Source organism: Mustela nivalis (genome assembly GCF_964662115.1).
Source record: "Mustela nivalis genome assembly, chromosome: 15".
Taxonomy (NCBI): Eukaryota; Metazoa; Chordata; class Mammalia; order Carnivora; family Mustelidae; genus Mustela; species Mustela nivalis.
In genome coordinates, this window is record NC_139034.1 from 68163520 (window position 1) to 68176396 (window position 12877).

General features: G+C 33.7%; 1 long non-coding RNA gene across 1 annotated transcript; it reads right to left on the reverse strand.

Moving 5' to 3' along the window:
- Positions 1–2988: 2988 nt before the first annotated feature.
- LOC309849064 lies at positions 2989–4948 on the reverse strand. Its single transcript, XR_014303464.1, has 3 exons — positions 4900–4948; positions 4334–4572; positions 2989–3081 (listed from the first exon to the last, which is right to left on the reverse strand). It is a non-coding gene; the product is annotated as an uncharacterized lncRNA (long non-coding RNA).
- Between the last annotated feature and the right edge of the window lie 7929 nt (positions 4949–12877).

The window sequence follows — 12877 nt, forward strand, 5'->3', positions numbered from 1 at the left end:
GGAAATTCATGCACAAACATATCGATCATAATTCTGGAAAATAACCATACTCTAAAGGATGCTTTGAGCATCTTCAAATAGCCTTAGAGCACATGTTTCCTCTTGTACGTATATGAGAACTGATAATACAATGTTTATTTTCTGGTGACAAAATCTTTTAACGAAAAGGTGATATTTAACTCTATTGTCCAGGATGCAGCAGTTAAGGGAAATACATAGAAGCACGGAGCCCAGCACATGTAGGTCTGAAATCAGACTATCCAGTGAAAAAAACAGTATTACAGAATGATACAAAGACAATGATTCCATTTATGTAAATTTTAAAACACAGACCAAGAATAACATATTGTACATGGCTGCACATGTTGCGTGGCAAAGTGGAAAAATAGAGACAGAAAAGATGTATCACGCACTCATGAGAATGGTTGCCTTGGGGATAGAATAAAGGCATAGGTTTGTGCTGGTTGTCAAAAGAGACTTTGATGTTATAAATAAATGTTCTATTTATTTTGTTTTAAAACTTGAGGGAAGTAAGACCAACATACGAATGCTGTTTCATTGGTCAAGATGGTTCAGTTCCATTTAACTGCCCCTCTATCAAAAACACACTCTGCTATCAGATAAAGAGGAAAACAAAAGTTTTAATGAGGATTTCAGACAAGATAAACATCTCTGCAGGACATAAAGAGAAAAACAAAAATGGTGAGCAGGCTGAAGTGCAGACCTGCTGGGCTTTTGATTCAAAGTGGTATAATAAAAGAGTTTAAAATGTTTCCCTTAAGAAGGGAGACTGATTAAAAAAAAAAAAAAAAAAAAAAGATGGGAGACTGTTTCAGGTTTAATGTGGAAATTCAAAGTCCATGGATACAATTCTTCAACTGACAAAAATATGGTAGAAAAATGTTGAGACTGAATTCTTCCGGGAGCGAGGCATGTGGGCTTAGAGAAAGACAACACAGAGAGGACCTGTGCACAATGAACTGAGCCAAGATATTCAATCACACAGTTGAGGCAAAAAAAAGTCAAAGATCATCAGTCACACACTCGCAGTCCAATAAAGGTGTGTTTAGTACTTGGTGTGACATAGAGCAACGCAAACCGTCAGAACCATGGTATGTCTCTTTCCACCTCAGAAAGGCTTGGAAGGCCCTGGTTTAAGATTTGTGCAGCATTCAGTGAGTGGGAGGAAGGTTCAAAGACCTGGGAGTCTGATTCAGAGTGGGTGTTGTCAGAAAGCAGAAAGAATCGAGGGACTGGGTGTCATAATGTGTTTTATATAGTAGGTTAGAGGAATGAGCTGAGCTGAGTTATCTTTGGAGAAGAAGCCATAGCTCCCAAGTGAGCTGGTGGAGAGGGACTCTTGGTCACTTACGTGGTTGTGCTGCGTGTTTGTTTTCACAGTTCCTGATTACAGAATGGTCTTGTTTTTGTCTTGTTCCATGATGATCACAGAGAGTCCACATCTGATGTTGATATTCTGTGAAAATGTTTATTTTCAGCAAGAGAACAAGACAACCTAGCTGATGGGAACTAGACCAGATACCAGATGTCAGCTGTCAAGACTGCGTTTTTTCTTTCTCATCACCGTGGGGTAACGCTGACACGCTAAGATCTGTTTTTCTATGGGTCTTACAGAGGATTTATTGGAAGCCATCAGCAAGTTAAATATTGGAGGCAATGCACAAGGGACATAGGGACAGGAGATATTTAACTGTTTTAACTGTATGCTTTACTCAAAATGTATGGGCAAGCCCAAACTCTGAAATCTATGAGAAAATTCAATAAGAAAGACAAATCAATAATAATTTTTTAAATGTAGTCCAGATTATTTTATTGGAAGATTCTGAATGACTATTTTCAAATAATTAGGTTTAGGCTATTTGGTGAGAGGAAGCAGTCATCATTTTCTTAGAAAATTGCAAAATAATAATGGTTGTCAATTCTGGGTATGGAAATAGAAGTGATTTATTTTATTATTTTTATATACTTCTGTTCTTCTGTATTTTTAAAATTTCTGGAAAAAAAAAAAGTCCTTGAAAGTATTACCAGAATAATTGAGTATCCAATCTGGATTTAACATCTATAAATCAAAGTTCAGTTCTTGTCATTCTGAATTATAAAGATGCAGAAGGTCCAACCTTCCCCTCATGAAGGCTGATAGTGGCATTGAGATGACATGGTTAACACAATATACAAAGAATGGGAAAGAAAACATAGCAGAGAATTTACCTAAGTAATAGAGGCTGTAAAAAATCCATCAAATGTATACAGAAGCAAAGAAAGAGTGTTTTCCCCTCAGTAGTGAAAAGGATTTTTTTCTTTATATTTTGGTCAAAAAGTAAAAGAAATCATTGGTAATTTACTTTGGAAGAAAAATAAGAGAGAGTGGATGTTTATTCCTAGATTATCATTAAAGCTTAGTATTTAGTTTTATCACATTTGAATTACCTGGCATGCAACATGTATGTTAAGGTTGAGTATGCATGGATTTTTTAACAGTTCGATAAATACAAAATAAATGGTAAGAAATTATGTATTTCATTATAAAATTCCTAATAAAGGAATTTTTAAACTTAAAATTTTTTTTTGTTTTGATTTTATACTTTACATGCTTCTACTTCTCCTGCCTTATCTCAATGTAACTAATTATATGTATCAAATATTTTCTTTCAGTTTCTCCCTTTTCTTTTGCAAGCTGTAGTGTAGGCACCAACCCAAATACACCCTTCAGGGCAGAGGCCCCCATTTCTGTGGTTGCTGGGAGTTTATAATACAGTGCCTTCCCAGATTTCCCCTGGCTTAAGGCAGTTGTTTCCTTCAAGGAAATGACCCACTCCCTGGGGGACAGACAACTTGTTCTATAAACTGAGTGATGAGGGAGTAAGAGTCCTCCATGCTTTACTTCAATGAAAAACATCTCTGAAGGTCCATCTCAGCTCCAGACTTGCTTACAGGTTGTGGCGACTATATACCAAATGACTTCTTCTTCTGCCCATCTTTGCTTGCCTTGACTCCTTCATAAACTTTGTTCCAAAGATCACTGCTAAAAGACTTACATGCAAAACTTCTCCAGGGAATCTCCTAAGGATAAAAAAAATGAAATAAAAAATAAATAAAAATTCTACTATCTGTAAATGGAAATTTAAATCTTGTACAAATTTGAGGTGAATTTGGATTGTTTTCCCCCTCAGGGATTTTTTACACTATTAATATTTGGTAGTTACCAAGTAAAAAATTATTTTTCATAGAGCTATTTATAAATATTAAATCTAAAAATAAATGAGTTTTTTTCCATTTTTATGTCACTTAATAAAAATTTTTGAGTATTTTTCCTTTACAAATTCATATAAGGCTAGAGATTTCCTCACATATACATTGAAATGCTTGGTCATAGGACACATAAAATGTTACTATGGAAAAGATACTAAAAAAAGGTAAATGGCACAACCACATTCTTTGATCATAGAACCCTAAATAATATTAGAAAATCATGCCACAAATAACAGTCTCATCAAGCCTTCATAGTAAAAAAAAAAAAAAAAAAATAAGTATAAAGCCCTTAGTCTAAGTGTGTCATCTTGTGATCACAGAAAATATCGTATTACTAAGGAAAAACTTATTACACATATTCGTTGACTTTTAAGATATATGAAACAAAAATTCAAACTCTATTTTTTGGTTCCTGCTTAGTATGTTATTCCATGAATTTTTTAACAGCTTCATTGAGATCCAATTGATATACTGTACAATTCACCTATTTAAAGTGTACATTCAATATTTTTCAGTATATTCAAAGACATGTGTGAACATCACCACAGCCGATGGAACATTATTTTTCACCTCAAAAAGAAGCCTTCTTTCTTTTAGCTATCATTGCCCTGTTCTCTATCCCCTCCAACAATCCCAATCTAACCTAATAATCTAAGTAGTAATCTATGTTCTGTGTCTGTAGATTTTCCTATTCTGGACATTTTGTATGAAATTATATAATACATACAATATGTGGTGTTTTGTGTCAGGCTTCTTTTACTTGGCATGTTGCTGAGTTTCTTCCATGTAGTAATATGGATTAGGGCATCATTCTTCTTTATTGCTAAATAATGTTTGTATATATATATATATATATATATATATATATATATGTGTGTGTGTGTGTGTGTGTGTGTGCACGCACATGCGTGTGTGTGTGCAAATATATATATAGAGAGAGTGTGTATCTATAATAACATATATAGATTATTTTGTGCAATTGCTTTTTAAAATAGCAAAGAGAAGAAAGGAGAAAAAAATAGGACTTCACTGGTGTCTATTATAATTCCATAGTTAATTTTACCAGTTCTCTTTATCCGATCTTCAAGATGGGAAGATAAGTTGAACAGTTTTTCACTTGAAGGGACTTCCATGAAGTTAAAGGAGAATTTATAAAAGTATAGATATTATAGTGGGGGCAGAATTGGTCATAGCAGAGACACAAGGTAGGGAATGATCATTTTAATGAAGAGTTTGATGAAGTCTGGAAATGGAGGTGACATTAAATGACTTTTATTAGGAAGAGAGGTATTCCAGGGCTATCTTGGAAAAAAAGAAAACATACACACATGAATGAGTGTGTCATATTTGTATAAAATGGTGTTCCTCCTTCATCAAAAGAAGGGCAAGTATATAATAAACTACATATCCTCCAAATTAGAATATATTACTATACAATATGATTGTTTCATCCACATCATTTGTAACATGAAATACTTTCATTTCTGTTTACTTTCAGCTCCATGAATGGTAAATAGATGCATTTAGAGTTTGTATAGACATTGGAATATTATTATAGTTGAATGAATTTTTCAGTCTGCTAAACTTTACAGGCTTCTTCAATGAAATAATTAGAAGCAAATTACTCACCTTCCAAATTACTTATCTTCCTATTTAAAGATTTTGTTTCACTGTCAGCTGGAAAGGGTAGAGATTATATAACTTGAGTTTTAATGAGTTTTATGCTTTTCTTAATGCTAGAATGAGGAAATATATTTTTTTCAAAACTGAAGAATAAAGCGTATTTGTTAAATTATAACCATCTGAAGATTTTTGAATAGTTAAAATAAAGACTTAAGTAGAAAATATAGAGGGATGCTTGGGTGACTCAGTCGGTTTAGCTACCAACCCATGATTCTGACTCAGGTCATGATCTCAGGATGATGGGATTCAGCCCATACCTGGCTTCATGCTTGAAATTGTCTCCCTCTGCCTCTCCCTAAAAGCATGCACAGGAGTGTGTACAATCATGTATGCTCTCAATAAATTAAATAAATAAATAAATGTATGTTTTAAAAAGAAGGAAACATAGAAATGTATTTACTTTAAATACAATAGTTCATTAGGCTCACCCAAGCTTTCTCAGTGCCAAGCTGTTTGTTCTAGAGCTCACTTTCAGAGAGAAAGTAGATTTTAATGAAATTCTAATTGTCTACAAAAAAGTTATATTGGAAATGACTGAGATTAAGTCAAATGAGTCCCCCTGCCCCAATTTAGTGCTTCTGGAATATTTTACAAAATATTGGTAAATTAAACATTTTTTAAAAGTTATTTAATTTAAAGAGATAAATTAACTCAAATCTACAAACTCACCCTAAAAATGCCTGCAAAAAATAAACATAATGCAGAATTCTGATAAGTGATCAAATCAAGAGTAGCATCCTAGGGTGCCTGAGTGGCTCAGTGGGTTAAGCCTCTGCCTTTGGCTCGGGTCGTGATCTCAGGGTCCTGGGATCCAGCCCCACATTGGGCTCTCTGCTCAACAGGGAGCCTGCTTCTTCCTCTCTCTCAGCCTGCCTCTCTGCCTACTTGTGATCTCTCTTTCTGTCAAATAAATACATAAAATTAAAAAAAAAAAAAAGAGAAAGTGGCATCTTCTGTATAAAGGTCTCTCCCTTAATTAATTTCTCTCCAAGAAATTATCCCTGTCCTTTCTTAACAATATAAGAGGGGGCACATACATTATGTTTTTAGTTTGTGTTTTATATAATATGATGTTCATGAGTAGTGTCAATAAAACTGTAATGTTTTGAAAATTGATAGCATTAGAGGTAACTATGCTACAGCTTTAATGATCAGCTGTAAGATAGGTTTTCTGGGATGCAAGATGAAAAGAATCTTCTCAAAGAATGAGGAAAAGTCATCAGGTGAAAAAGAAGTTAATTATTTTGAAACTACTTTAACTGCTTTGATTATTAGTTATCTGTCATCAAATAAATATCTTCATTTAAAATTACATTTGTTCTTTTCCCTTAATGATAATGCTTGATTAAGTTTCATTTTCCATTTTGCATATCACAATGTGACATCAAAAAGCTGGGAAAATACAAAAATGGAATCATAAATTAAAGGCACAAGCCAACAAGTAAATTTAATTTCAGATTCAGAATTCTAAGATTATTATTTGGTTTACTAACCCCTGTGATAACCCACAGTATGTTGAGAGGATACATGGGGGAACAAGATACCAGGATAAGGTATGATCGTCACAGACTGTGGGTGAGTAGAAACTGAGATGAAAGAAAAAAAGAAAAGAAGAGAGAAAAGAAAAGAAAGAAGTAAGGAGAGAAAAAGAAAGAAAGAGAAGAAAGAAAAGAAAGGAAGGAAGAAGAAAAAGAAAGAAAGAACGAAAGAAAGAAAGAAAGAAAGAAAGAAAGAAAGAAAGAAAGAAAGAAAGAAGAAAGGAAGGAGGAAGAAAGGAAAGAAATGAACAGAACTCCATTATGCTTTAATTATTCCTGAAGCACATCTCGGTTTCCAAATGCATATCTTGATTTCTAGAAATTTTTCGTTTAAACGTATTTTGTGGAATTTTCTCAGGTAATGGGTAGTCAATGAGTAATGAAAAATATTAAAAAAAAAAAAACCACAAGAAAACTAAACTACGTTGGACATTTCTCATCGCAAATAAATAAATTTATGAAAACTAAATTAATTGTCCCAGTCATTTACCATGTTAGCAAGAAACCGAGAGAAAGAGGGGAAAACTGTGTGTATGTTGTGTATGTGTGTGTATCTTTGACCAAGAAGGCATTAAAGTTCTGTTTTCAACTAAGCATTAGGTTTCTTCCTGAACACAGTGCCCTGACCTCTCAGTTTTTAGAACTTCTACTTTAGAAAATCTTTTTAAAATGTAAATCTTCTTCCTGCCTCTTGTCTGGAATTTAGGAATACCATTCTCAAGGACTTGGGGTCCATTCCTTGAAATAGGATCCTCAAGGAAGGTAATGCCTTAAAATCAACCAGGAGGGTAGGATCCCCGCTTCTGTAAGAGCCATTAGCAAACGAATAGAGCCTAATCACATTGCCCAATTCAGCCCTAAGGTCCTTCAGTGCTTTTCCACAGTCGGACTCAGTGGCTAAAAACTCTCCGGGTTTTGGTTTCAGCAGTTGAAATCATGTTTTCTCCCCAGGCCAATAGTCTTACTTCTCTATTGCAGTAGTCCCGACTAAAACGTTCCTTGTCTGTTTAACTCCTTCTGGGGGCAAGTTTTCCTTAACAGTTTTATAGTCCTCCACTTTACTTGGAAACTGGAGGAGGAATGGGAATTAGGGATTTCTCCCTCCATTTTCCAAACAATAAAATTAAAGAGCCATATGTTTCTGGACCACTAGGTGGCGCATGTTTTAATCTCACCTTGTCACTTGGCATAAAGCATTAGAGGAAATCACGACAGGTGCTTTAAAATACTTTTATCCAAAATCAGAATGCGATCACTGTAATACATTACACACAGAGTATGAAATTATTTTAAAGATTATATAGATACTCATATTATTAATAATTCTTGATCACAAGTGCGGCTTTAGCATTGAAATTACTTTTGCATCTTCCATTTTAAGCATTAAGCGGATTTTTCAAAATCCGCTAGAAGCTTTTTTTGCATCTTCTCTGCATCCATGATAACAAACATATAAAAAGAAAATATGGTTTTCTCTTCGTAAACAGGTAAGTTTACTTCAAATGGAATCATGCCATGTCTTTCTTGTGTTCCCAGGTTCCAATGACAATCTTCTTGGGGTTGTGTCTACTTAGAGAAATTCAAGTTGTAAATCAGTGGTCCGATGGGATTGACAAAAAGCAGCACATCGGAATGGAGCCTCCTCTTACAATCCTTACACTCCTGGAGGCTTTCAGTGGCCTTCCACCTTGCACCCTTAACTGGAAAATAGATGCAGCAAGTTTATATGATATCTTTTATATATAAAAATCCCTAGGTCAGGATAGGAAATATTTTACAAACAACATGGAAAAAAAAAGAAACTGCAAAATATTATTATATATAGATAATATGTTCCTCCAAATTATGTCAAAGCCTGTTTTTATTATTCCACAAGCCAGATTATTTTCCATTATTACTATCCTCATCTTACACTAGAAATATTCATGAATTATCAAATGCAAGGACTTAAGTGAACAGTTCAGCACGACGTTGAGCATTTTCCATTCTTCCATACATATTATAGAAACCGCACTGAAATATCAGAAGACCTAAAGATATTTTACATTTTCTTTGAGTTAAGCCTGGCAACCAAGTGTAACTTACAGTGATAAGCTACTTTTGCTTGAGCCCATCAATCCTGAGCAGTAAAACTACCGAAAAGTTTAAACATTTAAATCAGAGAGATGAAAAGCAAGCCATAACGACTAGGCATTTTAAGTATTTCAGAGGACTTTGGCTCTTGTTTCTCTCTCTAGCTAGATTGATGTGAAAGCATATTCTCTATTATGAAACAGATAATACTACAATTGGAATGTAAGAAATAGGGTCAATTCTCATTTAATGGATAAAGATTATGAAATTCAAAAAGTCTTATAGATAAAGAGAGTGCAAAATCCACAAGAAACATCTTTCTCCAAATATCCCACATTCATGATTCCCCTAAACCCTACCCTTTCCCTTTACCAAGACTACAAACCTTTGACTTACCCCTTTATCCCATTCTCCATCTGCATTCTCTTGTATTACATTAATAGCTCAGTGCAGACCAGAAAAAAAAATTTTTTTTCAAGCACATTCTTCTTACTAATATCAATCTCCTAAATTTTAGACCAGCGTTTTCACAATGAAAAGTATGCAGCATGAGGAATATTGATCACAAAATGTTGAAAAGTGATCTCAGCCTGCCTGGTTGGCATAAACATTCTCCTTCCATTTTCCCTTCAGTGGTTACTAGGACACTATTCATTACATCACCAAAATCAAAGCAGTTAGAAAACCACATTATACCTGTGCTACTCCACAAATTACTGTTGGTCTACAAGTCCATGATATAAGCAAACCATCTGAGAGACAACTTTCATTGCAATTTTATATAAGCGCCATTTACATGCAAAGTATAACCAGTAAGTATGAAAAACCTCTCCAATGTCTTTGACAGAAAGAGAACCATATTTAAAGCTGATAGAAGACAGTATGCAATATTCCACATATCAAACTTAATGTTTTGTCCTTCTTAATAAATTAAAACTAAAATGAATACTTATATACAGTTGACAAGACATTAATCATAGCCTGCATCAAAGATATGTGACAGAATAAAATTAATTTGTGGCCAAGAAGTGAGCTGAAGCATCAATTTCCAATGACATCATTGCTCATAGTTTGGCTAAATCATACAGCAAAAAACTTAGCATTGGAACTCTCATTATAAAGTGATGAATGCATATATATTTCTAACATAGACATTCTTTCAGCATATGTGCAATTTGAATATAATGGCGATATAAAGAGAGGATACGTTTTGAGCTTAATTGCTCACAAATAGTCATATTGAACTGAACTATGAAGGTTTACATTGTTAATATATATAATTTGAAGTTTAGAATTTGTTGTGAAATATAATCTGATGACACAGCTACAGTTACAAAAAACATACTAGAATAGTTATCCACATTAAGAAAACTGTCAGAATATAAATCAACAGAATGCTTCCTTCCTTAAAGAAGAATTTATATGAAAAAAGAAAATCAGTTGAAATAAACAGTATGCCTAATGGCATGCAAATGATGAAGAGGCTAGTATATTATAAATTATACAAAATATAATATCATTAAATATTGTTGTTTTATATACTATAAAAGTTGATTATAAACAACTCATAATACATACTAAAACAGAAAGGGTATCATGGAGAAATCCTGCCAAGAATGTTTGAACTGTGGAATAAACATATAGTATATCTGCAACATTAAAAACAATTTGGTCCCAATTTTATTTCTTTATTTTATTTTTTAAAAAATTATTTATTCATTTACTTATTTGACAGAGAGAGATAGCAAGAGAGGGAATACAAGCAGGGGACATGGGAGAGAGAGAAAGAGGCTTCCCGCTGAGCAGAAAGCCTGATGTGGGGCTTGGATCCAAGGACCCTGAGATCATGACCTGAGCCAAAGGCAGAAGCTTAATGAATGAGCCACCCGAGGTCCCCTGGTCCTAATTTTGAAAGACGCTAATTGAATAGGTCCTAATCAACTAGGACCACTTATTTTTCTGATACCATTTATTTTTATTTACTTATTATTTTAAATTTATTTGTATATTTCTATCCAAGGAAAAGAAGGCAGTATGTTTTCCAATGGAAAATAAGGAAAGATAGAGTTTCTATACTAAGTTATGACATGTTCCATATTATAACTATGTTTTAATATTGAAGTAGGTAATGATCTAGATACATGACATTTGCTAAAGATATCATCAAATACCAAATAAAAACATTTTACCATTTTACTTTATATCAATCTAAACATCTTTACAAAGGAAATTCATGTATCCAGAATCCATTTAAGTGATAACATATTTTTATCTTAGATTTATAAAACAATGTTGAAACAGGCCCATAATTAAGACTTTGAAATTAATTTTAAAACTATAATGTAACTTATTTTTATGTATATATAATTTTTATTTAAGTTCCTGAATTCTTAATAATTTCTTTATTCAATTCCCATCATATTTCCTTTGGAAACTGTACCTTGACAATTGCTATAGTTCTATGCATTAGAATATAGAGAACATTAAATTCTAACCAAGGCCAGATTCACTCTCTTTCCTGAAACAAATTAAAAAATGTAACAGTGGATTTTAAGACAATAGACATGAGAAAATGAAAATGAATGGCAGTGATCCCTGTGAGATGAAAAACAGATGAAGTGAGTTCTAAGATTGCCTCACTTTACTACATTGAGAGAATTTCCTAACCACAGGGTGGTATTTGGAGCCTAGGTTGAACCCTACAGGTTCCTGAGGTGAAAGAAGTGGAGTTGAATCTCGACAGAAGCCAAGACCGTCAGTTTGCAGAATAGAAAATCAGAAATAACATGAAAGAGAGTCCCCCTTCATGTGTTCAGCTGAGTACTGCCTAGTGGAGGTCAGTGAAGAAAATGCTGGAATTTGGAAAAGAACAATCACTTCTGACAGGTAACAGTACCTGGAGTTGACCTAGAGTTTGGAACAGTGCCAGTTACCACCTGTGGGGTAAATGAGATGCTCATACATTGCTGGTGGGCATATAAAGTGGTATTGCCATTTTGGTAAAGACTTTGGTAGCTTTTTAATTTTAATTTTAATTTTATTTACTTATTTACTTACTTACTTACTTACTTATTTTTTTATATATGTAGGCTCCACGTCAAGCATGGAGCCCAACATGGGCCTTGAACTCATGACTCTCAGATCAAGGCCTAAGCTGAGATCAATACTTGGACCCTTAATTGATTGAGCCCCCAATGCCCCAGTAGTTTCTTTTTCATTTTCAAGATTTATTTATTTATGTATTTGAGGGAACTGGAGAATGAACATGAATGGGGGAGGGGCAGAGGGAGAAAAGGGGAGAGAGAGAATTAGACTCCCCACTCAGCACAAAGCCCGACATGGGACTCGATCTCACCACCCTGAGATCATGACCTGGGCTGAAATCAAGAGTCAGAGGCTTAACCTACTGAGCCACACAGGTGCCCCCCTGGTAGTTTCTTACAAAGGTAAGCAAATGCTTTATGCTCCAACCATCCCTCTTGACCCAATATAAAACAAAGCATAGATCTTTACAAAGACTTTTGTATATAACAGCTATACTCATATAAACCATAATCTGGAAATAACCCAGGTAAATGGATAAGCACGTTTTGATATATCTATTAAATGTAGTACTACCAAGCAACAAAAATGAATGAACAGTTGTGATGAGCACTGGGTGTTATATAAGTGTTGAAACACTAAATTCTACACCTGAAACTAATATTACACTATATGTTAACCAACTGGAATTTAAATAAAAACTTAAAAAAAATGAATGAGTTAGTAGTATATGCAACAACATAAATGAATCCCCAAATAATTATCCTTTGTGAAAATATCCAGACAAAAATATACATATACCATATAGTTCCATTTACATAAAATTCTTAAAAACTGTAAGTTAATCTATTGTGACATAAAGTAGATCAGACAGAGAAAGTGTGGCAGGAAAGGATCACAGTGAAGCCTGAGAAAAATATATGGGGTGTTCAATATGTTGATTTTATTGATTATGATATTTCATGGCTGTATACATATGTCAAAATTTACCATATTATACACTCTAAATATGTGTCATTTTTTTGTATTTATATCATTCTTTGGTAAAGTTGTTTTTAAAAAGCATATAAGCAATTTACATATTATTTCCTTAGTGCAGGGCCATCATCAATCTAGTCTCTACTTGATAAGTTTGAAAAGAAGCAAGCTCTCTTGTCATATAAAAGTCTTCAAAAATTGGTACAGTGTTGTTAGGTCAAATAATGTATATATGAAGTTGATATAAAGAGCTGCTATTCTACTCAAAACTTTGTTTTATCATAATTTCATAA